Raw genomic sequence first — 22,962 nt, forward strand, 5'->3', positions numbered from 1 at the left:
AGTGTACGTTTGGGAGGCCTTTAACTTTGGTAAGATAATCAAAATACTCCAGGTACCTTACTGCTGTAATACAAGGTTAGATGACAGGAAGAACAATCAGATATATATATATATCTGAATCAGATATATATATATATATCTGAATCTGACAGTAGGTACTAATTCATGTATATTACTGAGCCAATTGCTATAATATCTAAGAGTTTAACAAAAACTTCAATGTTACCTCAGAATGTCTTATACTATAATTAAAAACCCAGCATGAGTTTTGAATCTGGTAAACTGCCTGCCACTTATTAGCTGAGATACCTTAATTTGGTTACTTCTCCAAATTTAAGTTTCTGCTTATGTGAAACAGAAACAATACCACCTCTCAGGGTTCTAATTAAGATTTAGAGATAATGTATTTAAAACACCTAGGGGCAATGTCTAGCACATAGTAACTATTATCATCCTTTGCCCTCTGTGGATATATTTCCAGCAAAAACATGTAGATGAAAATTAAAAACTCAAACACATGATTTTCCAAAAATAATGGGATGTTTGGTAGCATGGAAAATAAATATTAAGATAATTTAAATGTTTAATTTTCATCCAGATACTTTGGCATTGAATACACAAAACCTTAAAAAAAAAAAAATCCCAGATGACAATCAAAACCAAACTCAGCTATTTTTCTCTGAATCCCTAAGCAGAATTTCTTCCCTGTTCAGAAGATCCTGTAGTTACCTAGTAACCACCTGCCAGGCCCAAACTAAAGAAAATTGGCTCTGCATTGGGCTAATTACTCAACCAGCCTGAACAATCTAAAACGAAGTCTAGAATAAAGGGAATTGTCAGCCAGAATGTTAGTGAAATTATCCACAACAGGAGACCTGAGAATCCAAATACCACCGGGCAGTTATTTCCATGAGAATAAAATCACAATTTATGAGCCCTGCAAATTATACCATTATTAAAACAAACATCCCATTGAGGCTACAGCTATCAGATAATGGCTTTATTGTCCCCATTGTTTCATCCACTGCAGCAAAGAGGTGCAAACTGAATGAGCAGTTACCAGAAGCAGCAATTTCTAGGAAATTACAATGCAGACCTCCATCTTAAAGTTCCCTTTGTTTTGGGCTGTAAACGCTCTGAAGGGGAAAAGGGGAACAGAGAATCAACTCTTCTCTATCGCCCCCAAACTCAAAGATCCTGACAACTTTACAAGCAGAACTCACCAGTTTTCCCCGTGTTTTCCTATTTGTTCCCCCTCCCCCGTAGGTCATTCCTGGGCTCACCCAGGAGGAAGAATCTGAACCAAGCAAATCCACTTTATTCACTGAGAAACCTTTAGACAATTCTCCAACCCAAATAAACACAAACAGAAAAGACAAGAAAATGGCCCCTGGTTTCCGTGACTCCCACAATACAAAGTATCTCCAGCTACAGCAATGAGAATTAATGAGAAAGTACAAAAGCATGGCATTGGCTCCTCCCATTATTAGAAAAAAAAAAAATCCCTTTACAATAACGGCTAGCATCATAAACTTCCAACTTCATTTCCAGACTTAAATGAGAAACCTGAAACGTTAGCTAACAGCTATCCTGGGCCAAACTGCACCAAGGAATGAGGAAGGCAAAAGTAATCCTTTCAGTAATAGCTCACTTGAACTCCACAAATCTACTAATTTTGGAAATGGAAGGACGGAAACTAGCATCACAGGGCATCTGCTATATGCCAACCACTGCACATTCATTATTTATAATCCTCATAACAACCCTCTGAGGCAGACTAGATATCCCTTATTGACAGGTGAGAATTTTAGGCTCAGAGAAATTAAATAACTTGCCCAAGGTCACACAGCTACTAACATAAAATTTGAATTTAAGTTTCTCTGACTTTAAATTCTAAGTACTTTTAACCTTTGGTTTTTGCTTTTTTGTGCTATTGGTAAAACCTAACAAAATATACTTTTTGGATTTTATTTATTTGAGAGAGAGACTGAAAGAGAGAGAGAGAAAGCATGAGAGGGGGGAGGGTCAGAGGGAGAAGCAGACTCCCTGCCGAGCAGGGAGCCCGATGCGGGACTCGATCCCCGGGACTCCAGGATCATGACCTGAGCAGAAGACAGTCGCTTAACCAACTGAGCCACCCAGGCACCCTAAAATATACTTTTTGAAAAAAAGAAAAAAAATCTGTAAGACATCCCATTTAAAGCTACCTGAGCCTTTTACAAAGTTCTAACAATGCAAGGCCGTCAAGGGATGATGCATATGAACTAAGACTTCATCATACAATTCATTTTCAAAATTCTCCTTTAATCCTCTCAACACATTTGTGGGTATGATCCTTCCCAACTTTATATGTGAAAAAACTTTATGTGTGAGGCTCAGAAAGATTTTATGATTCGCCCAAGGCAGCATGGAAACTAAAACTCAGAACTGTGACTACAAGCTCATTGCTCATGCAGCTTTATCACAATGCCAGACTTAAACATAGGCATCAAGAATTCAGAAATCTTCTGTGGAGTTCTTTGCTTATTTATGAAGAACATCTGTTCATAATTAATAGCATGGAACACTGGGCAGGGAGGAGGGAAGGACGGGGTACCAAAAGCCCTTTAGGGCCTCAAGCTGCCCAAATCTAAATGTTCCTATTAAAAGCTCATTCAGTGGGAGGGGACAACAAGGTTTAAGGTGATAGAAAAGCATTTTGGAGCTCTGAACTCCTAAATGTACTCTGGACCACTAACTGAAAGCTGGGCTGGTAATACTGACTGCCAGTGACTGAAGGCTGCTATGTGTCGGACACCATGCCAGGCTCTTTCCACACACTATTCCTATCTTCTTCACGGTCTTCTGAACAGGTGATAGAATTCCTATTTTACAGATGAGTAAACTAGGCTGAGAGATGGTATATGACTTCTCCAAAGATGCCCAATTAGTACAGTGGCAGATAGGAAACTGAATCCTGATTGGACTGACTTCTAGACCATCTTTAAACTATAGTAACAGAAAGCAGATCAATGGTTGCTTGGAGGGGGGATCAGGGAGAGCAGGAGGAAGGGGTTACACAGGGATACCAGAAACTTTTGGGAAGAGATGGATATATTCATATCTGAATTGTGATGGTTTTACAGGTATATACATACATCAAAACTTAGCAAACCATATTAAATTTCTGTCATTCACTGTCAATTTTACCTCAATAAAGCTGTTTAGGAGGGGAAAAAAATATACTGTTCTTTTTAGTAACTACCGAACACTTCTTACTAACCAGAATATCTGCCCTTAAATTGTGTCTGGTCACAGGGAAGCCAGGCCAAGGAATTCTTTCCCTAACCAATTTAGTTACTATTAGTAAAACATCACTGAAAGAAAGTTTTAAGTACCTAAGAGTAACAGATTTTTTCCAAACACTCTACAGCACCTCATAATACATTTCCATATAAATGTAATATTAATTACAAAACATAGCCTGGTAAAAGGATAAAGAGTGAAGGCTTTGGCATTACCCAACCTGGACTAAATCCCATCTTTGGTTCTTACAAGTGAATCTAGTCAAGTTCCTAAATCTCTATCCAGTTCCTCACTTAGAAAATGAAAGTAATAATAACAATTTATCATTTGTTGAAATTGTTAACTAAATGCCAAACACCAAACTGAACACTTTATCTAATTATCTCATTTAATCCTAACAACTATATACTGTAAATACCACTATATTCTCTCAAAAATGGATAAAATGAGTATAGAAAGATTAAGTAACTTGGAAGGTCACAAAGCCACTAAGTGCCAGAGCTGGTAAACTCACCTTGGCAAAATTATTCAGAGTAATAAATTTGAAGAAGTAAAATACTATTAGCATTAGTATAATATAAATGACAGAAAGCTCCCTCTATTCTTTTAAAGCAAGGTTCTCTGCAAAAGTCTATTGTATTAAAAGGAAAAAAATTTTTAAATATTCTACAAATTAAGCTTAACTAAGGCTAGTGGTGTCCACTTTACCCAATTTATCCCTTAATTCTCGGTCTGCAAAGTAACTACTATTTTTCTCTGCTTTACTGATGAGGAAAATGCAATTCTGAAACGTTAAACAACTCCAAAGCTGACACAGACGTAAGTCTTCTGACAAGAAATGGAGCTCTTTCCACTTTGGCTTATTGCCATCCAAGCCACTCAGAACCACATTGAATATTTTTTCAGAGACCACACCTTAGGCAACTTAAGCAGTATCTTCCATAATATCACAGAACCAAAGTTTCGTGGACGCTAGACTTAAAACTCTTTGTCCTAATTCATAATGCCAAAAGTGTTAGTACTGCAAAAATGACATCTACACACTAATATACCCAGTCTTTTTCTCACTTATTTCTGGACTGGGTAAGAAAACTGATGCTCCAATCTGTCAAAATACTATTATCACTGAATAAAAAACAAAAACCAAGATATAATATTTGTATAGAATATTTATGAAGTTCTTTCTCATGTATTAAATCCTTGCAACTTTCAAAGGTAGAGACATGATTATTCTCACTTTACAGGGGAAAAAAACCCTGAAATTCAGAGTGCTTAAACAACTTGCCCCACGTCAGAGAGCTAGTAAGTGGCTGAGCTGGAGTTCCAATCTAGGTTCTCTGACTCTATATCCAGAATCTTCCATACACCAGACCCACTCTTCTTTCAGAAATAAGCTCAGGTGTCTACTCCTCCAAGAACTCTTCCCTGAAAAAGGTACTAACACCTCCCTTTCTGCTAGTTATTTTACAGCATCTATAAAATGTAATGTATTTGTTTATACCTTTTCCCTTGTACTAGGGAGCCCCTTGGAGACAGAGACCACATCCTACTCATCTCTGTGTATCATCAGAACCTACCTAGCACATGGGGCGCCTGGATGGCTCAGTTGGTTAAGTGTCTGACTCTTAATCTCAGCTCAGGTCTTGATCTCAGGGTCGTGAGCTCAACCCCTACGTTGGGCTCCACACTGGGTGTGGAGCCTAAATTTAAAAAAAGGGGGGGGCGCCTCTCTGGCTGTGTCTCTCTCTGTCAAATAAATAAATAAAATCTTTAAAAAAAAAATAAAATAATTGTGACCACCCTACAGGATAATTGTGAGTTTAAATAAGATAAAATATATAAAGGACTAGAACAATGTAGACACAGTGAATGTTCATTCTCCCCTCAGAACTCCTTGTGATTCTCCCCTGCTTGTCATCTCTCTCTCTCTCAAATAAATAAAATCTCAAAAAAAAAAAAAAAAAAGCATGCTGGCAGAAAGGTAAAATAATGTTCAGCACTACAACTTGTCTAACCTACCTCCTCCATTCTCCTGCCCAATCACAGTGAAAAACCCAAGTCATTATGCAACAACATTACCTGGCAGTGGCTTCATCTGCATCTTTTTCTTTTTTTTTTTTAATTTTTTTTATTGTTATGTTAATCCCCATACATCATTAGTTTTAGATATAGTGTTCCATGATTCATTGTTTGTGCATAACACCCAGTGCTCCATGCAGAACGTGCCCTCTTTAATACCCATCACCAGGCTAACCCATCCTCCCACCCCCCTCCCCTCTAGAACCCTCAGTTTGTTTTTCAGAGTCCATTGTCTCTCATGGTTCGTCTCCCCCTCCGATATCCCCCCCTTCGTTCTTCCCCTCCTGCTACATTCTTCTTCTTCTTTTTTTCTTTCTTAACATATATTGCATTATTTGTTTCAGAGGTACAGATCTGACATCTGCATCTTTTTCTTTTTCTATTGCAAATTCTCCAGGTTAAGGGTAGGAAGACTAAATACACCTAGAGAACCACTTTTATGCATAGTTATGCACAGTTCTCTAAAGATCATTTCATACCTTTCCTTCACCACAAGGTGGTGAATAAGTACCAAGCCCAGTGATTTTCTAACATCCTGACAAACCTGTGAAACTGCTCAACTCTAAAGTATTTTGGTTCTACTAAGCCAAGGAAAAACCAACTGCATTCATGCTGGCTTTCAAATAGTATTGTTAGTAAAGGTTTAATAAAACCACCTTCTCCCTCAGTAAGAAATAAGTAAAGCCTGAAAACAATGATACTAATAAAGAAAAGTATACCATCTTGTATTGAATGAAGACAGTGACACCAAACTGTAATAGTATCTTTACATTCTTCATAACCATGCCAAAAAGAGAACTAGTTTCAGTTTCACTAAAGAATGTTCTTGATGAAGCCACAAAAATGATTAATTTTATTAATCTCAATCATTAACTACACAACTTTTTAATATTCTGTGATGAAATGGAAAGTACACATAAAGCACTTTTCCTGCATACCAAAGTACAAGAACTGTCTCAAAGAAAAGCATTAAAGCGCTTGTGCAATTAAGTTTCAAGCTGAACTAGTGGCTTTTTTCATGAAACACCATTTTTACTTGAAAGAACAACTGGCAGACAAACTATGATTATTCAGACTTCCATGTTCAGCAGACATTTTTTCAAAAACGAACAATGTGAGTCTCACTGCATGGAAAACAACTGTCACTATTTCTTGCCAATGCTAAAATTTGAGCTTTCAAGCAAAAATTAGAAAAGACTTGTCTGATAAGATTGGTGGAAATACTAACTAATGTGATTTTTTTGACATTATAGATTAGAATGCATCAACATTTAGAAGATCTGCATAACTCAGTAAACCAATATTTTCCAAATGACCAATGCATGACGCTACAAAATCATGCACAGATAGAAGATCCATTCAAAGTACAAAACAGACTGATGGATTTTAATGTAACACAATATGAAAAGCTCACTGATATAGTTTCAGATTCTATAACATAATGGACCTTTAAGAAACTAACAGTTGTCAAGTTTTGGTGTAGTACCAAAAAAGAATATCCACAATTATCTAAACAGGCAATTAAAACAGTCCTTCCTTTCTCCCTCTCCCGCTCCCCCTGCTTGTGTTCCCTCTCTCGCTGTGTCTCTCTCTGTCAAATAAATAAATAAAATCTTAAAAAAAAAAAAAAAAAAAAACAGTCCTTCCTTTTCTAACCACATATCTCTATGTGGGACTAGATTTTTTTTACATACTACATACAAAACAACCAATTGCAAAACATTGAATGTAGAAGCAGATACGTATCCAGTCAAGTGTCAACTATACTCCAATTAAAAATATTAATTAATAAATATGCATATACACATATACACATATATATATATATATATGTATATCCAGACAGTAAAAAGATTTGGAAAAATGTAAAATATTATTCTTCTAATAGCTCTGACTTGGGATAATATAGTTACTTTCATAAAAATACGCTAATATTTAATAGGTTTGGTATTTTTAAATAAGTTAATACTTTTTAAATTTCAGTTCTAATTTTTTTTTTTTTTTAGTAATCTCTACACTCAATGTGGGGCTCGAACCCACAACCCCAAGATGAAGAGTAGCATGCTCTTCCGACTGAGCCAGCCAGGTGCCCCTAGTTTTAATCTTTAATACAGCAAATATTGATAGATATAACCCACAAATGAAAGCTCTTTATAGTCTTCAATAATTAGCAAGAGTGAAGATACCAAAATGTTTGAGAACTACTGCTAATATAGCAATGAGCAAGAACAATCTATTGCTACACACAAGAACATAAATAAATCACAGTTGAGTGCAAAAAGCCAGTCATACCTATGAAAGTTCATATAGGCAAAAATAATCTATGGTATCAGAAGTCAGAATATTGGTTACCTTGGGGGCGCCTGGGTGGCTCAGTCATTAAGCAACTGCCTTCGGCTCAGGTCATGATCCCAGGGTTCTGGGATCGAGCTTCGCATCAGGCTCCCTGCTCAGCAGGAAGCCTGGTTCTCCCTCCCCCACTCCCCCTGCTTGTGTTCCTGCATCAGGCTCCCTACTCAGCGGGAAGCCTGCTTCTCCCTCCCCCACTCCCCCTGCTTGTGTTCCTGCTCTCACTAGCTCTCAGTCAAATAAATAAATAAAATCTTAAAAAAAAAAAAAGAATATTGGTTACCTTGGAGGAAGGGGTAATGTCCCCTTTCTTGATCTGAGTGCTGGTTATACTTTTTGTGCACTTTTTTCTACATAGGTTACATACATCTCAATACAATTTATTTTTTAATTCCAGTATAATTAACATGCAGTGTTATATTAGTTCCAGGTGTACAATATAGTGATTCAACAATTCTATACACTACTTAGTGCTCATCGTAATAAATATACTCTTAATCCCCTTCACCTGTTTCACCCCCAATACAACTTTTTAATTTATATGTTCTATATAAACACACAGACATACACAACCCACCTTAGGCTCATCTATAGAACTTGTGTTAGCACTGGTTGGGGTGGAACTGGGGCATGTTTTTTCATTTTTTTTTTTTTTAACAGCTCCCCCGGTGATTCTAATGTGTAGTCAAGTACTTACTACTCATCTAAGTAGGCTGAAAAATACTGACCTCAGTTTAAAACCAGGGAGGACTTTGGAGCAAAGCAGATCAGGTTTTAATTTTTTTTATTTTTTTAAAAGATTTTATTTATTTATTTGACAGAAAGAGACACAGGGAGAGAGGGAACACAAGCAGGGGGAGTGGGGGAGGGAGAACCAGGCTTCCCGCGGAGCAGGGAGCCTGATGCGAGGATCCTGGGATCATGACTGAGCCACCCAGGCGCCCCAGATCAGCTTTTTTTTTTTTTTTTTTTTTTTTTTAAGATTTTTTAATTTATTTTACAGAGAGAGAGATAGCGAGAGCAGGAACACAAGCAGGGGGAGTGGGAAAGGGAGAAGCAGGCTTCCCGCTGAGCAGGGAGCCCGATGTGGGACTCGATCCCAGGACCACCGGGATCATGACCTGAGCCGAAGGCAGACGCTTAACGACTGAGCCACCCAGGCGCCCCCAGATCAGCTTTTTAATACAAGCTTCTCTTCTCTTCTAGCTATGTAACCAAATGCAAGCTACTTTATCCCTACAAGCCTCAGTTGCTTCAGTTTCCTCTTCTGTAAAATAGCCACAATACCCTATACAGGGTAAATGTGACTATTAAATTATATAAGGGAGAGAAAATACCCAGCACATTACCTACTACAAATACTCAAGTTTTAGGTCCCTTTTGTCTTTGCATCTTCATCCCCTACTCGTCCTAAGGCCAGTCAAATTACCCTCAAGTCTTGATTTCTTCATCCTTAGAGAAAATAATGCAACATGACACAGCTATGCACTACAGGTCAAGTAAAATACTAAAATTATGTTTGCAGAAGTATAACTATATTTACAGACAGAGATTTTTGCTATAAATTCAAAATAAAAGAAGGAGAAGGACACATTTGAAAACTATGATATGTGGGGCACCTGGGTGGTTCAGTCAGTTGAGTGTCCAGCTCTTGGTTTCACCTCAGGTCATGATCTCAGGGTGGTGAGACCGAGCCCAGTGTCGGGCTCCTCACTCAGCACGGAGTCCGCTGAAGATCTCTCTCTCCCTCTGCCCCTCCCCCGGCCCCTCTCCCAACTCACGCAGTGCGTACTCTCTCTAAAATAAATAAACAAAATCTTTAAAAAAAGGAACTACGATATGTTAAAAAATGATAAAGGCTAGAAAATATGAGCATCAGCAGAAACTGTCAAGCTTGAAGGACATGATCAGAAGGCAAATCAAGATCATAATCTTGAGTCAGCCAGGGACTGAAATTTACTGTAGAAAAATGTATCAGCCACAGTTCCTTCAAAATGTCCGTATCTGAGGGCGCCTGGGTGGCTCAGTCGTTAAGCGTCTGCCTTCAGCTCAGGTCATGATCCCAGGGTCCTGGAATCGAGTCCCACATCGGGCTCCCTGCTCAGCGGGAAGCCTGCTTCTCCCTCTCCCACTCCCCCTGCTTGTGTTCCCTCTCTCGCTGTCACTCTCTCTGTTGAAAAATAAAATCTTTAAAAAAAAAAAAAAGTCCGTATCTGGGGTGCCTGGGTGGCTCAGTCTGTTGAGCGTCTGACTCTTGATTTCAGCTCATGTCATGATATCAGGGTCATGGGATTCAGCTCCTGGCTCAGCATGGAGTCTGCTGGAGATTCTCTCTCTCTCTCTCTCCCTCTCCCCCCCGCCATGCTCTTGGCTTGCACTCTCTCTCAAATAAATAAATAGGGGTGCATGGGTGGCTCAGTCGGTTAAGCATCTGCCTCCAGCTCTGGTCATGATCCCTGGGTCCTGGGATCAAGCTCAGTGTCGGGCTCCCTGCTCAGCGGGGAGTCTACTTCTCCCTCTCCCTCTGCCCCTCCCCCACCACCACTTGTGCTTTCTCTCGCTCACATTCTCTCTCTCTCAGGTAAATAAATAAAATCTTTTTAAAAATAAAATAAATATTTAAAAAGAAAATATCCATATCTAAGGAAAAACACAATCTATATCATCATAAAAATAGGCATATTCTGAAAGGACCCAGGTATCTGCTCAAATAGAGGGAGGAGGTGGAGTTGTATTGGAGCGTTATAAACCAAAGTGTTCTTACAACATCTTCATATAGAGATCAATGGCCCATTTAATAAAATGTTAAACTTTTAGATAAACAGGGTAGTAGTTTGACAAAAAAAGTTTCTGTATAATTGTTCTCTACACTAAAGATATGCATAACTGCCCAAGTCACTAAATTTTATAATAAATAAAACAAGAACTATTACCTTGCTTTAATCTCTTTGATCTTCAATATTCTACAACTTAAAGTTTGATTTCTGATAGCCTGTGAGTTAAGAATGAAACATAAGAGGAGAAAAGAAGAGGAGCACGAAGAAGATGGGGAGGGAAAGGAGGAAAAGGAAAAGAAGAAATAATAAAGACTACATGTGACCCACAAAGCCTAAAATATTTTTTAATGAAAGCACTTACCAACTCCTAAATATACCCTCTTGCTGTCTTCTACTTCTGAACCTTGTACTATACACCATCATCATCACTAAACCCTTTATCAATCCAATTAAATTCGAAATTCCATTCTGAACAAATTAAAAAAACCACATCTGAAAAACACGTATCACCTCACTCCTTATTAGAATATCATACTACTGGCTTCTCATCTATCCTTACTAGGTTCAGTACAAAAACTAACCACTCACTACTTGTGATGCACCCTCCAGGAGCTAAAACTATAAAGATGACTAGGACACAGTCCCTGCCACCAAGATACTTAGAGTTAACTGAAGGAGCAAACAAAAACAGTTAATATACCTAACAGAGTATTATGACAGAAGCATGTACCCCAGGAACAAAATGGGGCACTTATGGCAACCTTAAGCGTTCTGAAAGATTTCTTAGGAGAGATGCACCCAATCCATAGGGATGAATAAAAGGAAAAATGGCATGAACAAAGGTGTGAAATTGCAAGGTATCTGTAGGAACTACATGCTACTCAGTATTATCAGTCATAGGAAGAGTACAGGTAGGAGAAGTACACAGGGACAGGTCACAAAAGGCCTAATATGTCATGCTAAGGAGCTAGCATAGAAGGCCTAATAGTCATCCTAAGGAGCTTAGACTTTAGAGCCAATAAAGGGATTTAAGCAAGAGAATGATGTGGACATATACATCTATTGGGTATATGTTCTGGCTGCTGACTGAAAGACAGGTTTCCTAGATGGGTGATACAGAAACCAGTTAGGAGACTACTGTACTTGTCCTGGTGAGATCAGGGTCTGAACTAAGGTGGTAATAGTAGGAAAGGGAAGATGAATTCCAGAAATACTTAGGAAGATTTATTTTTGGCTATGAGAGATAAGGAAGAAAAGACCAAGGGCACAAGAATATGCAATGGGAAAAAGACAGTCTCTTCAACAAATGTTATTGGGAAAACTGGACAGCTACATACAAAAGAATGAAATTGGACCACTTTCTTACACCATACACAAAAATTAACTCAAAATGGATTAAAGACTTAAATGTGAGACCTGAAACCATAAAAATCCTAGAAGGCAGCACAGGTAGTAATTTATCTGACATTGGCCATGGTGAGATTTTTCTAGAAATATCTCCTGAGGCAAGGGAAATAAAAGCAAAAATAAACTATTGGGACTAAATCAAAATAAAAAGCTTCCACACAGCAAAGGAAACAACAAAACTAAAAGACAACCTATTGAATGGGAAATGAAAATTGCAAATGACATATCCAATAAACGGTTAGTATTCAAAATATAAAGAACTTACACAACTCAACACCAAAAAAAATAATAATCCAATTTAAAAACAGACATCTCTCCAAAGAAGACATATAGATGGCCAACAGATACATGAAAAGATGCTCAACATCACTAATCATCAGGGAAATGCAAATCAAAACCACAATGAGATATCACCTCACACCTGTCACACAAGAAACAACAAGTGTTGGCAAGGATGTGGAGAAAAAGGAACACTTGTGCACTGTTGGTGGGAATGCAAACTGGTGTAGCCACTGTGGAAAACAGTATGGAGGTTCCTCAAAGAGATAAAAATAGAACTACTCTATGATCCAGTAATTCCACTACTGAGTATTTACCCAAAGTATACAAAAACGCTAATCCAAAAGGATACATGCAGCCCTATGTTTATAGCAGCATTAGTTACAATAGCCAAATTATGGAAGCAGCCCACGTGTCATCAACAGAAGAATGGATAAAGAAGATGCGGTATATATACACAATGGAATATTACTCAGCCATAAAAAAGAATGAAATCTTGCCATTTGCAACGACATGGATGGATCTAGAAGATACAATGCTAAGTGAAATAAGTCAGAGAAAGGCAAATACCATATGATTCCACTCATATGTGGAATTCAAGAAACAAAACAAAGGAAAAAAAAGAGATAAACCAAAAAATAGACTCTTAACTATAGAGAACAAGCCAATGATTAACAGAGAGGGGATCGGAGGGGGAAAGGGTGAAATAGGTGAAGGGGGTTAAGAGTACACTTATCATGATGAGCACTGAGTAACGTATAGAATTGCTGAATCACTGTATTGTACACCTGAAACTAATATAACACTGTATGTTAACTATACTATAATTTAAAAAAAAAGTAATGGCACAGATTCATTAGCCAGTATGACTGGATGGAGTGCATTTAAGTTACAAAACTCAGGAAGAGATGATTTTAACTTTTTGTGTGTGAAGGGGTACAGAATGGAAGAGGTTAGAAATAGACAGGGAAAATGAGTTCTGTTTTGGACCTATTGAATCTGAGGAAAATCTAAATGGATATATGTAGATGGCCAGAAGCCAATGAGATTTACAAGTCTGGAGCTCAGAAGAGAGCTCCAAGCTGGAGATATTTCATCAGCATATAGGTAGCAGTTAAAGCCAATAGAATGGGCAAGACTACTTAAGGAAAGAATCTTAAAAAGTCCAGTGAGCCAAGGAGCCAACCCTAAGGAATATCAACATTCACTAAGAAAGCAAAAACAATAAAGATCTCTTCTTAAATACCAGCTAGTTTCAACAGCTTCAAAAATCTCTTCCTGCTAAACAACAAACTGGGAAGAACAAAAACCACAAAACGTGTTCATTAGTACAGCTTATCTAATGGACAAAGTAAAGATTAAGAAATTCAGTAGGAGAGGGCTTTCCATGTAGGAGGAATAGCATACAAAAAGAACAGGAGCATGACAGTACAGTATGTTTGGGGATTTGCTTATTTGGTACAGTAGGTATAAATGCTAGAAAGGCCTTAACAAGGGGTACAAACTAAGGCCTACAAGAACACCAGGAGGGAACTATCAAGGAAGACTGTGGTTTGACTTCATGAACCGTTCTTAAGCTCTCCTTCCGCAACACATCCAAATCTCCTTCAAGTCTCAGCTCACGCATTAACTCCTCCAAGCATCTCTCTCATCCCTGCTCCCCCAGGCATATCAGGCCACACCAACCACCATCTTCCCCATGCCCCTTGTTCATGCCCCCATTGTAGCACTTATCCTACTACACTATGCTACGGCAATGTGTGGCATGTCTACCTCCCTGATAAATTGACTATAAACTCCTTAAGAGCTGGGAAATTTAATTTTTGTCTCCCATACTTCCAGCACTCCTTCACTGCCATCTAATAATCACTCAATATGTATTTGTTGGACAGATGTCTTAAACATATCTGAGGCAGACAAGACTACTAGCTCTTTGGCCTTGCAATGCACTGCAGCTGTGGATTTATGTTCTTGTTTTGCTTTACTTGTGATAATATTAAAATAAATGTATACTCCAGGGGCGCCTGGGTGGCTCAGTCGTTAAGCGTCTGCCTTCAGCTCAGGTCATGATCCCAGGGTCCTGGGATCGAGCCCCACATCGGGCTCCATGCTCCGCAGGAAGCCTGCTTCTCCCTCTCTCATTCCCACTGCTTGTGTTCCCTCTCTCACTGTGTCTGTCTCTGTCAAATAAATAAATAAAATCTTTAAAAATAAAAAAAAATAAATGTATACTCCAAATGTAAAATGAGTGTGAGGAGATACAGCCCAGGGAAACACTGAATAACAAAAGAACAGCCTATAGGAAAAATTTAAACAATTCATAAGTAAAATAAAAATAATAGTCATAGCTACCATATTAAGCACCAATTATATATGTGCCAGTCAGGGTTCCAGGTTCTCTGTCCTTCTTATCTCATTTAACCCATACAACAAATCAACAATGGAGTATTATCTCCCTTTTACATATGCACAGATAATTTATCTCACTGTACTACTCTGTCTTGGTAATAAGTTACAGGTAGAAAACTGAGTATTGTCAGGATAATGAAGAGCAAACATTGTATACTACATTCCCCACTTCAATATAGCCTCAATTATTTCATTTTGGGCCAGCCAGCACAGTTACAGTGGAACAAAGTCCCATAAATTCACTTGGAGAAAGTCCTCTAGCACATTCTCTGTCCCACTATATCCAACAATCTTCAAGTTTCAAGAGAGAAACTGTGAACTGTCCATATACTCCCTCCCTCCAAGAACCCTTCAGAAAAGCAATAAACCAAATATAACAAGCTTTTTACCTCTGCGTGGGGATTTCAATTTTGTAAACTAAGAGGAAAAACATTTATATAATCCTTTACAGCTTAAAACATATTTTCACTTTTATTATCCCATTTGAAACCCATTTTACAGATAAGTAAACTGAAGCTCCAACAGATTATTAATGAATTTGGATTTCACGTCCCTTAGACAAAAAATTCTTTGTGTTTAGATTACTGAATTTTGGTATGTATAAGTGAGGACTTCCTATTCATGGCACTCTCTGTACATGAGATGACAGACCCTCCTGGACAATCAGGAAAGGATCAATGTACTAGGCAGCATTTCTGCAAAAAGAAAGATGCACAAAAATTCTGACCACAAGAGTTAAGTGACTTATTAAAATATGAAATGAAGTGCTAAGGTGATATAACAAAGAATTAGTATCTAGTAAATAAAGAACTGCCAAGGAGGTTAAAGCTCTAAGAAAGTGCTGTTTCAAAGCTCACAAAGGCTGCTATTTACCCCCTCCCATTCCTATTTCCAAGTATGATTGATCCACATCTGGATAATTTGATCAGCCATAAATGCAAACTGGCTTCCTCTTGCTATCTAGACTACCTGTGTGTGTATGTATGTGTACACATACATCTACTAATATATATATATTTTTTTTATTTACGCATACATATAAATAAGAAGTATTGCCAGATAATGGGATTATAGACAATAATTTTGCTTCCTTTTACTTTTTGTAATTTCCAATTTCTACCATGTGCATATGTTATTTTAACGGTGGAAGAAATAAAGCTCTTTTTTTTTTTTTAAAGATTTTATTTATTTATTTGACAGAGAGAGACACAGCGAGAGAGGGAACACAAGCAGGGGGAGTGGGAGAGGGAGAAGCAGGCTTCCCGTGGAGCAGGGAGCCCGATGCGGGGCTCAATCCCAGGACCCTGGGATCATGACCTGAGCCGAAGGCAGACGCTTAATGACTGAGCCACTCAGGCACCCCAGAAATAAAGCTCTTTTAAAGTTAAAACATAATAGATAAAAATTGGGGCACCTGGGTGGCTCAGTCGGTTAAGCGTCTGCCTTCGGCTCAGGTCGTGATCCCGGGGTCCTGGGATCGAGTCCCACATTGGGCTCCCTGCTGGACAGGGAGCCTGCTTCTCTCCCTCTGCCTTTCCTCCCCGCTCATGTGCGCTCTCTCTCTCAAATAAGTAAATAAAACCCTTTAAAAAAATAATAATAGATAAAATAAAGCAAGTCACAGAAGAATACTTACACTATCGATTCTATTTATAAAAAGTTGCAGAGATAAAAAATATATATATTGTTTAGGATATGCACTTGTTTGGTAAAACTATAAAGACAAGAAAGGGAATGATTCACACAAAATTCAGGAAAGTGGTTACTTATGAGGAAGAGAGGAGAGACATTCAATCAGGCAGGGAATCACAGAGGCTTTAAAGGTACTACAAATTTCCTTTTTAAGCCAAGTAGGAAAAACATCGATCTTCAATTTGTTCCACTCCTTAAAGATGTATGTTATATGCACTTTTATACATATGGTTTAATTCACAATTTAAAAAGATACAAACAGGGTTGAGAAATCAGAATTTGGGAGCTGTAACCCAGACTCTTCCACTTACTGTGTAACCTTAAGCAAGTCATTTAAACCCTCAGAGCAGTTTTTCTTCTTATTTTCTAGATGAGGGAGCTAACAGCTAAGACATATGTTTAGTACTTTACTGATTAAAGTTCCTCGACTACAAATATGCAAATATGTAAACATGCAAATATGCAGATAAACTGTGAGATGATAATACAAAGTAATCCCTCTTTAATAAATTATAGAACACAATACCAAAAACCCAATGATAGGACATACAAGGCTATTCCCATTCTAGTATCTTCCTGTCTCATAATAATGGCAACAATATTTTTTAATGTGTACTATGTAACCAACCCACAGTGTTAAATACTTTCCATGGATTATTTTGTTAAATCCTCAAAACAACCCTACGAAATTACTCTCTTATGCCCACTTTACAGATAAGACCATTGTGCCCAAGGTCACACAGCTAGCAGTGAATGGTGGACCCACTTCAGAATCCACACCTTTAATCACATTAGTTATGCCTGACTTCTCACTATACTTAAATCATCTCTCTCCCGACAATGAAAACTCCTTGACAACTGTTTTTTGTTCATTTTCATTCCCCCTGATATTTAGCAGGTAATAAGTAAATAAATATTGAATAGGTCATATATGTACAGTGTTTTCAGGTCATAAAGTTATTTTAGGACATGAACTGATTTGTTTCCCTTGACAGCCTTGTGAAGTATAAAAGTTTTTGTTTCTACTATTTTAACCATATTTAAGTGTACAATTCAGGAGAAGTAAGTACATACACAATGTTGTGCAACCATTAGCACTAAGTATGAAAGATTTTTAATGATGTTACTGAAATCACTCAGCTATCAAGTGGTGGAATGAGAAATTTGAAGTCAGGACTCTCCACCTCTAAATTCACAGGCCATTCATTACCAAGGGGCCTGTCTACCAGCACCTCCATCTGCTCTCTCCTTCTTACCAGAACATCAGAAGAATCAAACAAACACTTTATATACATTTCCACTGTACAGGTACCCACAGCTGTGAGGGGCGAAAAAAATCCTCCAAGACATTTCTTCCAGGCGATTACTTTTCATTTTGAGCTTTCAAAAGCCAGAGCTTTAATATAAATATCTCACCTCTAGCTCAAGCCTGCAGATCCACAAAAGCAATGTCTGGACCCCAGAGTAAAGTTATGAGGAGAAATGCTTGCATTAGTTAGATTACGCTCTCATCAAATTACAGGTAACTGCTCAAGCCTCGTCTTTATTATAATAAAGCTTCCTTATAACAAAACACTTCCAATTCCAAGGATAAGGCCAACCTTCCATCATTCTGCCCATTTTGGAACTACAAAAATAAAATAAAATAAGGATCCTAAATATTGGGCATTTTTATGTGCTCAACTGTCAAACCAAAGAAAATGGTTTGTTTACAAGATGAACTCTGAAGCTGGAACAAAAACAGAATCATTTGATCCTGCTGATGCCAATTTTATCCTCTTTACATCCCTCCCCACGTTTTCTCAGTCTGAGCTCTAATCAACAGCCACTTCATGTTTAACATATCATAGTTAATGCAATTAAGTGCAGAAAATTGTTTCCCTAAAGCTGTTTCCCCCAGTCACACCCCTCTCTACCTTCCAGCATCACCATTCTGCCGTAAGAATGAACATATCATGAAGCTTTAAATAAAATTGCTGATGAATAGATGGGAGACATTGTTGCTGCAGTTAATGCAATATGCCTACATCAACACCAACCCCTAAAAAATAAAATAAAAATGATTCTATATGCTTAATCCACATCTGACAGAATTCTGACCACCTGAATTCCTTTAGAAGAAAATTCAATCTATAGAAATATAGTCCAATTATTTTAAATCTTATCAAGTAATGCCAAAAGAGAATCAAATGAAAAACTCCATCAATACCAAACCATTTCACCAATGAATATTTATGACATTTCCATATTTCCTGTCTTCTCTCTGTTTACATAAAGCAGTGGTGCCAAGATTCATCTCAGGATTATTAGCCTGCAATACAATGATGGGCCTAATTGCCTTGCAAACCAGGACACCAATAAATGGAGTCTTCAGACAATCAATTTTAAGAGGAGAAAAAAAAAGGCCTAAGCTCTTTCTACATACGTGCACGCTGCCTGACTAGGAAATAAATTCAGCCTCATATTTTTCAGTTTCATTCATGGGTTCTCAAGCAAAGAATGCTCCCTTAAATACCTCAAGCTCATCAAATCTATTTAATTCCAAATTCCAGGACTAATTTTTAAATGCACCAAGGGGAGGGCAGAAAGGAGAAGGCAGAGACATCATATAGAAAGATACCTATCACGTTCCGGTTTTATCTTCTCCACCTTTAGTTCAGGAGTAGGTTTTCTCCCCCAAACTTTTTATAATAAATGAATAGAAAAGACCCTCCCCCTGCTTAATTCTACTTTAACTGAAGCTCCTCTTAACTTTACCCTTCGGGTTGATTTGCTAATGATACTAATACAAATGAAACAAAAAGATTGAACTAACAGCTTAGGATGTCCTCTAGGAAAAAGAGTCTTTAATGTACCTTCTCTGTCCCCTGCAAAGTCCCCTCTGATTACTGTCCCTCCCCCAACCACAGCCTCCAAAGCTGTCCATTTAAATCCAACCCCTTACCCTCTTGTGTCTCTTGGAGGACATCAGAATCCTTCCTCTCTAGAATCATTCAATGCACCTCTTCCCAGCCCTGCTCCCTGCCCCACTGCATCCTCCCTGCCCCATCCATACCTACAACTCCAGGTTTCCCACTCCTTAAATAGCCTCTTTGCCACCTTATTATCAGCAACCACCTCTCCAGTCCTACCAGTTCATCTCAGACACTCCTTCTCCAAAACTCCCTCTGCCACCTCGGCCAAGGGACATTTTCTTCAAGATACCATCCCCCAACCTTGTTCACCACCTGCCACTATTCTTTCAGTGAGTCTAGCCCAGCAGCGTCTTCTGAGCCCTCTGCCTCAAGCCTGAACCCAGGGAGCCACCATGCCTTTTGCAGTTGTTCTAAAATCACACTAAATCCCATCCCCTGTGCCCCCCTCCAATTTCAATCTCTGCCTGCCCATTTTGGGCCTAACTTCTAATTTACCCCCTCCTGCCAGCTCACCATCACACTCCTCTCATTGAAAGTCCCACCCCCACCAGCTCCTATTCCAACCTCCAATAGCACTCCCCAAAAAAACCCCAAATTCTACCTCCTCTGCTCTCCTAACCCACGCTATTCCATAAGTCTCCACAAATTCCACCACCCAGAGATGGCAAACGCCCACTTCAAGCTCAGGTCTCAACCCATGCCAAGCCCCTTACTCCCAGCTCCTACCACCTCCATCATCCATCAGTCTGCCTTAGGTCCACCCCAAATTCCACCCTCGTGAATTAACACCCCTCCCCCAGGGTCCTATCCAAACCTGAAATCCCACTGTCTATTTAAATCATCCCCCTACCCTGCACCCCGGCTGGATCCCAAGCTGTCAACTGCTCCAAGCCAACCCCAAATCCATCACCCTCATTCAGTCCCCTCCCCCATTAAAAGCCATCCCACTCCACTCTCATCATCCATCTCGCCCAGAACCATCCCAAATTCCACCCCGACCTCCCAACCTCACGCTCCGGTCCCATATCGGGTCAATCGCTATTAAAAGTCCCCTTCCCTTGTCGCCCCCCCCAACCTGCTTGGGTCCCACCCTCACCCCACCCCCAGCCCCGCGCCAGGACAAGTCTCCCCTGCCAACCCGCCGTTCCATCGCGACCTCAACCCCCTTCCCCCAACCCGCGCGGGGTGTCCGCAGCCCCCACTCTCATTCTCCGTAAGTACCACCGGCCCAGGCTCCGGGAGAGCGGACCAGGGAAGGGGGGGGGGGGTCTCCTCACCGGCTGGCCGCTGCAGGCGAAGACGACGGCGGCGGCGGAGGGGGCGATGCCCTTGTCTTCTCTGGAGGCTACAGTGGCGACGCTCTCGCTCCCTCGCCGGTGTCCAGTAAGGTGGCGGATGGCGCGCTGGGAACGGGAGCCTCCTCCTCAGACTAGGCTCTGAATCCTCTGCAGTAGCCGACGAAGAGCCCGACGGGTGGGGGGAGGGGACGCTCGGCTGCGGGCGAGGGAGGAGGAGGCGGAGGGAGGGGGCGGGGGACCGCTAAGAAGGGCGGGGAAGGAGGAGCCAGCGCGGTGCCGCGACACGTCCCACAGCCTCCGCTCGCCGGAACCACAACTCCCGGCATGCCCTGCTCCAGCCCGCAGGCCTGCGCTGCCAGCCGCGCGCCTTATGCCGAGGGGCCGAACCCTCCCCGGTTACGGACAATGGAGTAAAGTCCACCATCCGCCGGCGGCTTTTGTAGACTCAGAGACCATTTGTGAGGAAAGTTAAATGCCCTCTTCTCCGAGTAGCGATGTTTGCGGCGTCTCCAACCTTTTTACACTCACACATACACGCGCCGCGGCCGTCCCCCTCCGCTGGACTACATTTCCCAGCATGCCCCACAGTCTCCCGCCCTCTTTCCGGACCCTTCTCAAACGCGGTACTACAGTTCCCAGGGGGGTGTGGTGCCTGCGAAATGCTGGGAGATGCAGTTCTCAGTTCTTCCTCCATGTTAAGAAAAAGAAGTGAAAGAGAGGAAAAAGGGTAGGAATATGCCAACCCACTGAGGATAGGCCTAGATGGGATAGATCACCTGAGTCTGTACTCTCTTCGCCATCCCCGTTGCCACTGTCACACCAGAACTAATGCAGCAGCTTCCTCCTGGTCTCCCTGCAAATCAGAGGACGATTTGGCAACTGAAATCCAAGTGTGAAAAGAAGATCTTGACCCCGCTCCATTACTTTCCAATTTTTACCTTAAAAAGAGAATGAAACATTTTGGGAAAGATGAATGCATGAGGTGGTTATATGGGATTGTTGATAACAGGGGTAATGCAAATGTCCGTCAATAAGGGCTAGTTAAATTATATATACAAACAATACAGTAGTAAGCAGCTATTCAAAATGATGATATAGATCTATTTATTGACATGAAAAGCTATTCACAATTTATTCTCGAGGGAAACAAATTGATTACAGAACAGCATGTTTAAAATGGCATAATTTATGTGATGTTTGAGACGATATTCTATAAGCATAAAGAGATTTCAGGAAAGAGGTTCTCCAAAATATTATTAGTGATTATCTTGGAGCAAAGGGTGTCAGATTTCAAGTAATTTTTATTCTCTTATTGCCTGAATTGTTTAAAAAGAGCACATAGTTTTTTAAGTTATAAGACTATTTTCAAAAAATGTAATTTCCAAATCCAACAACCATACTTTGCTGCCTAAAAAGCTTACTACGGCTTCCTATTGCCCTCAGTGGTGCTCCAGGAAGAGGTCTGTCTGGTTTTTCTGTGAGCTCAACAGTTCCACTATTAAAACGAATAATGGTGGTAACTTACAATTCATAAAAGACCATTAAATCAGTAGAAAGAATGTTCTCTATTCTCAAAATTTTCCTCCTTCTGTTCTTTCCACAGCCATTTCCTCCTTTTCTCCTCATTCTTGAAACTCAAGCCAAAGTCCTACTTTCCCTAGAACATATTTTAGGCACATTGATCTTCCTTGTATCTGAATTCTTATAGCACTGGTTTTTAATCTGTGGGCCAGATATCTCTATGGAGACGGGGAGTGAGGAGGGAGGAACAGAGTTATTGTAAAGGGTCGGCAAAACTCTACTTAAACAAAACATTGTCTATAGACTGAATAAGTAAGTCTTATACTTAAAAAAAAATTTTTTCTTTCTTCTGTGTCCAGCTCTCCTAGCATATGGAATATGGCATCAGACGATGTAGCATAAATCCTGTATTCAGTTACAGTACTTTAGATTTTATATGTCATTATTCCTTGATGTTCTGAACACCAGAACATTCAAGCTCCACTAGCCAGCCCGCTGGAGAACCTCGGGCGTACCTGAGAAAGGCCAGTTCTCCTATATCAGAGGTTAACGTGGTCCACAGCCCTGCTGCCGCCAATCTCTTCAGCTTCACTCCACCTACTCTAGTTACACTCCTATTCCTTATGACTCACTTTCCCCAAGTATATCAGGCACTGTCATTTTCAAACTGCTTGTCTCATTTTTCAACCTATTAGCCCAGCCTTAAAATCCCAGTCCCCCCACACCCCTCAAAAAATCCTAGCTCCTCTGCTCCCTTTTCTGAGAATAAGAAAAGTGCTTATGACATGTTGGCTATGTGACAGGCAAGTCCCTTCCCCTCTCTAAGTGTTGCATTGGCCATGCCCTCTTCTAACTCTCTTTACTCCCTCTCCTCCTCCTTTTTCCCACTTCTCCTACTGGCAGAAAGTGGGGGCTGGGTGAAGATCAGAATTAGAAGGGATCTGATCTGGC

General features: G+C 39.9%; 1 protein-coding gene across 2 annotated transcripts in view; it reads right to left on the minus strand.

Moving 5' to 3' along the window:
- FAM168A (family with sequence similarity 168 member A) overlaps window positions 1-20,694 on the minus strand; it is a 184,424-nt gene extending 163,730 nt beyond the window's left edge. For both annotated transcript variants that reach the window (XM_036119505.2, XM_036119504.2), the window contains exon 1: window positions 20,470-20,694. The gene's annotated coding sequence lies outside the window, so the exon portion shown is untranslated. The remainder of the gene's footprint in view (window positions 1-20,469) is intronic.
- Window positions 20,695-22,962: the final 2,268 nt, after the last annotated feature.

Source organism: Halichoerus grypus, chromosome 11 (genome assembly GCF_964656455.1).
Source record: "Halichoerus grypus chromosome 11, mHalGry1.hap1.1, whole genome shotgun sequence".
NCBI classification, from domain to species: domain Eukaryota; kingdom Metazoa; phylum Chordata; class Mammalia; order Carnivora; family Phocidae; genus Halichoerus; species Halichoerus grypus.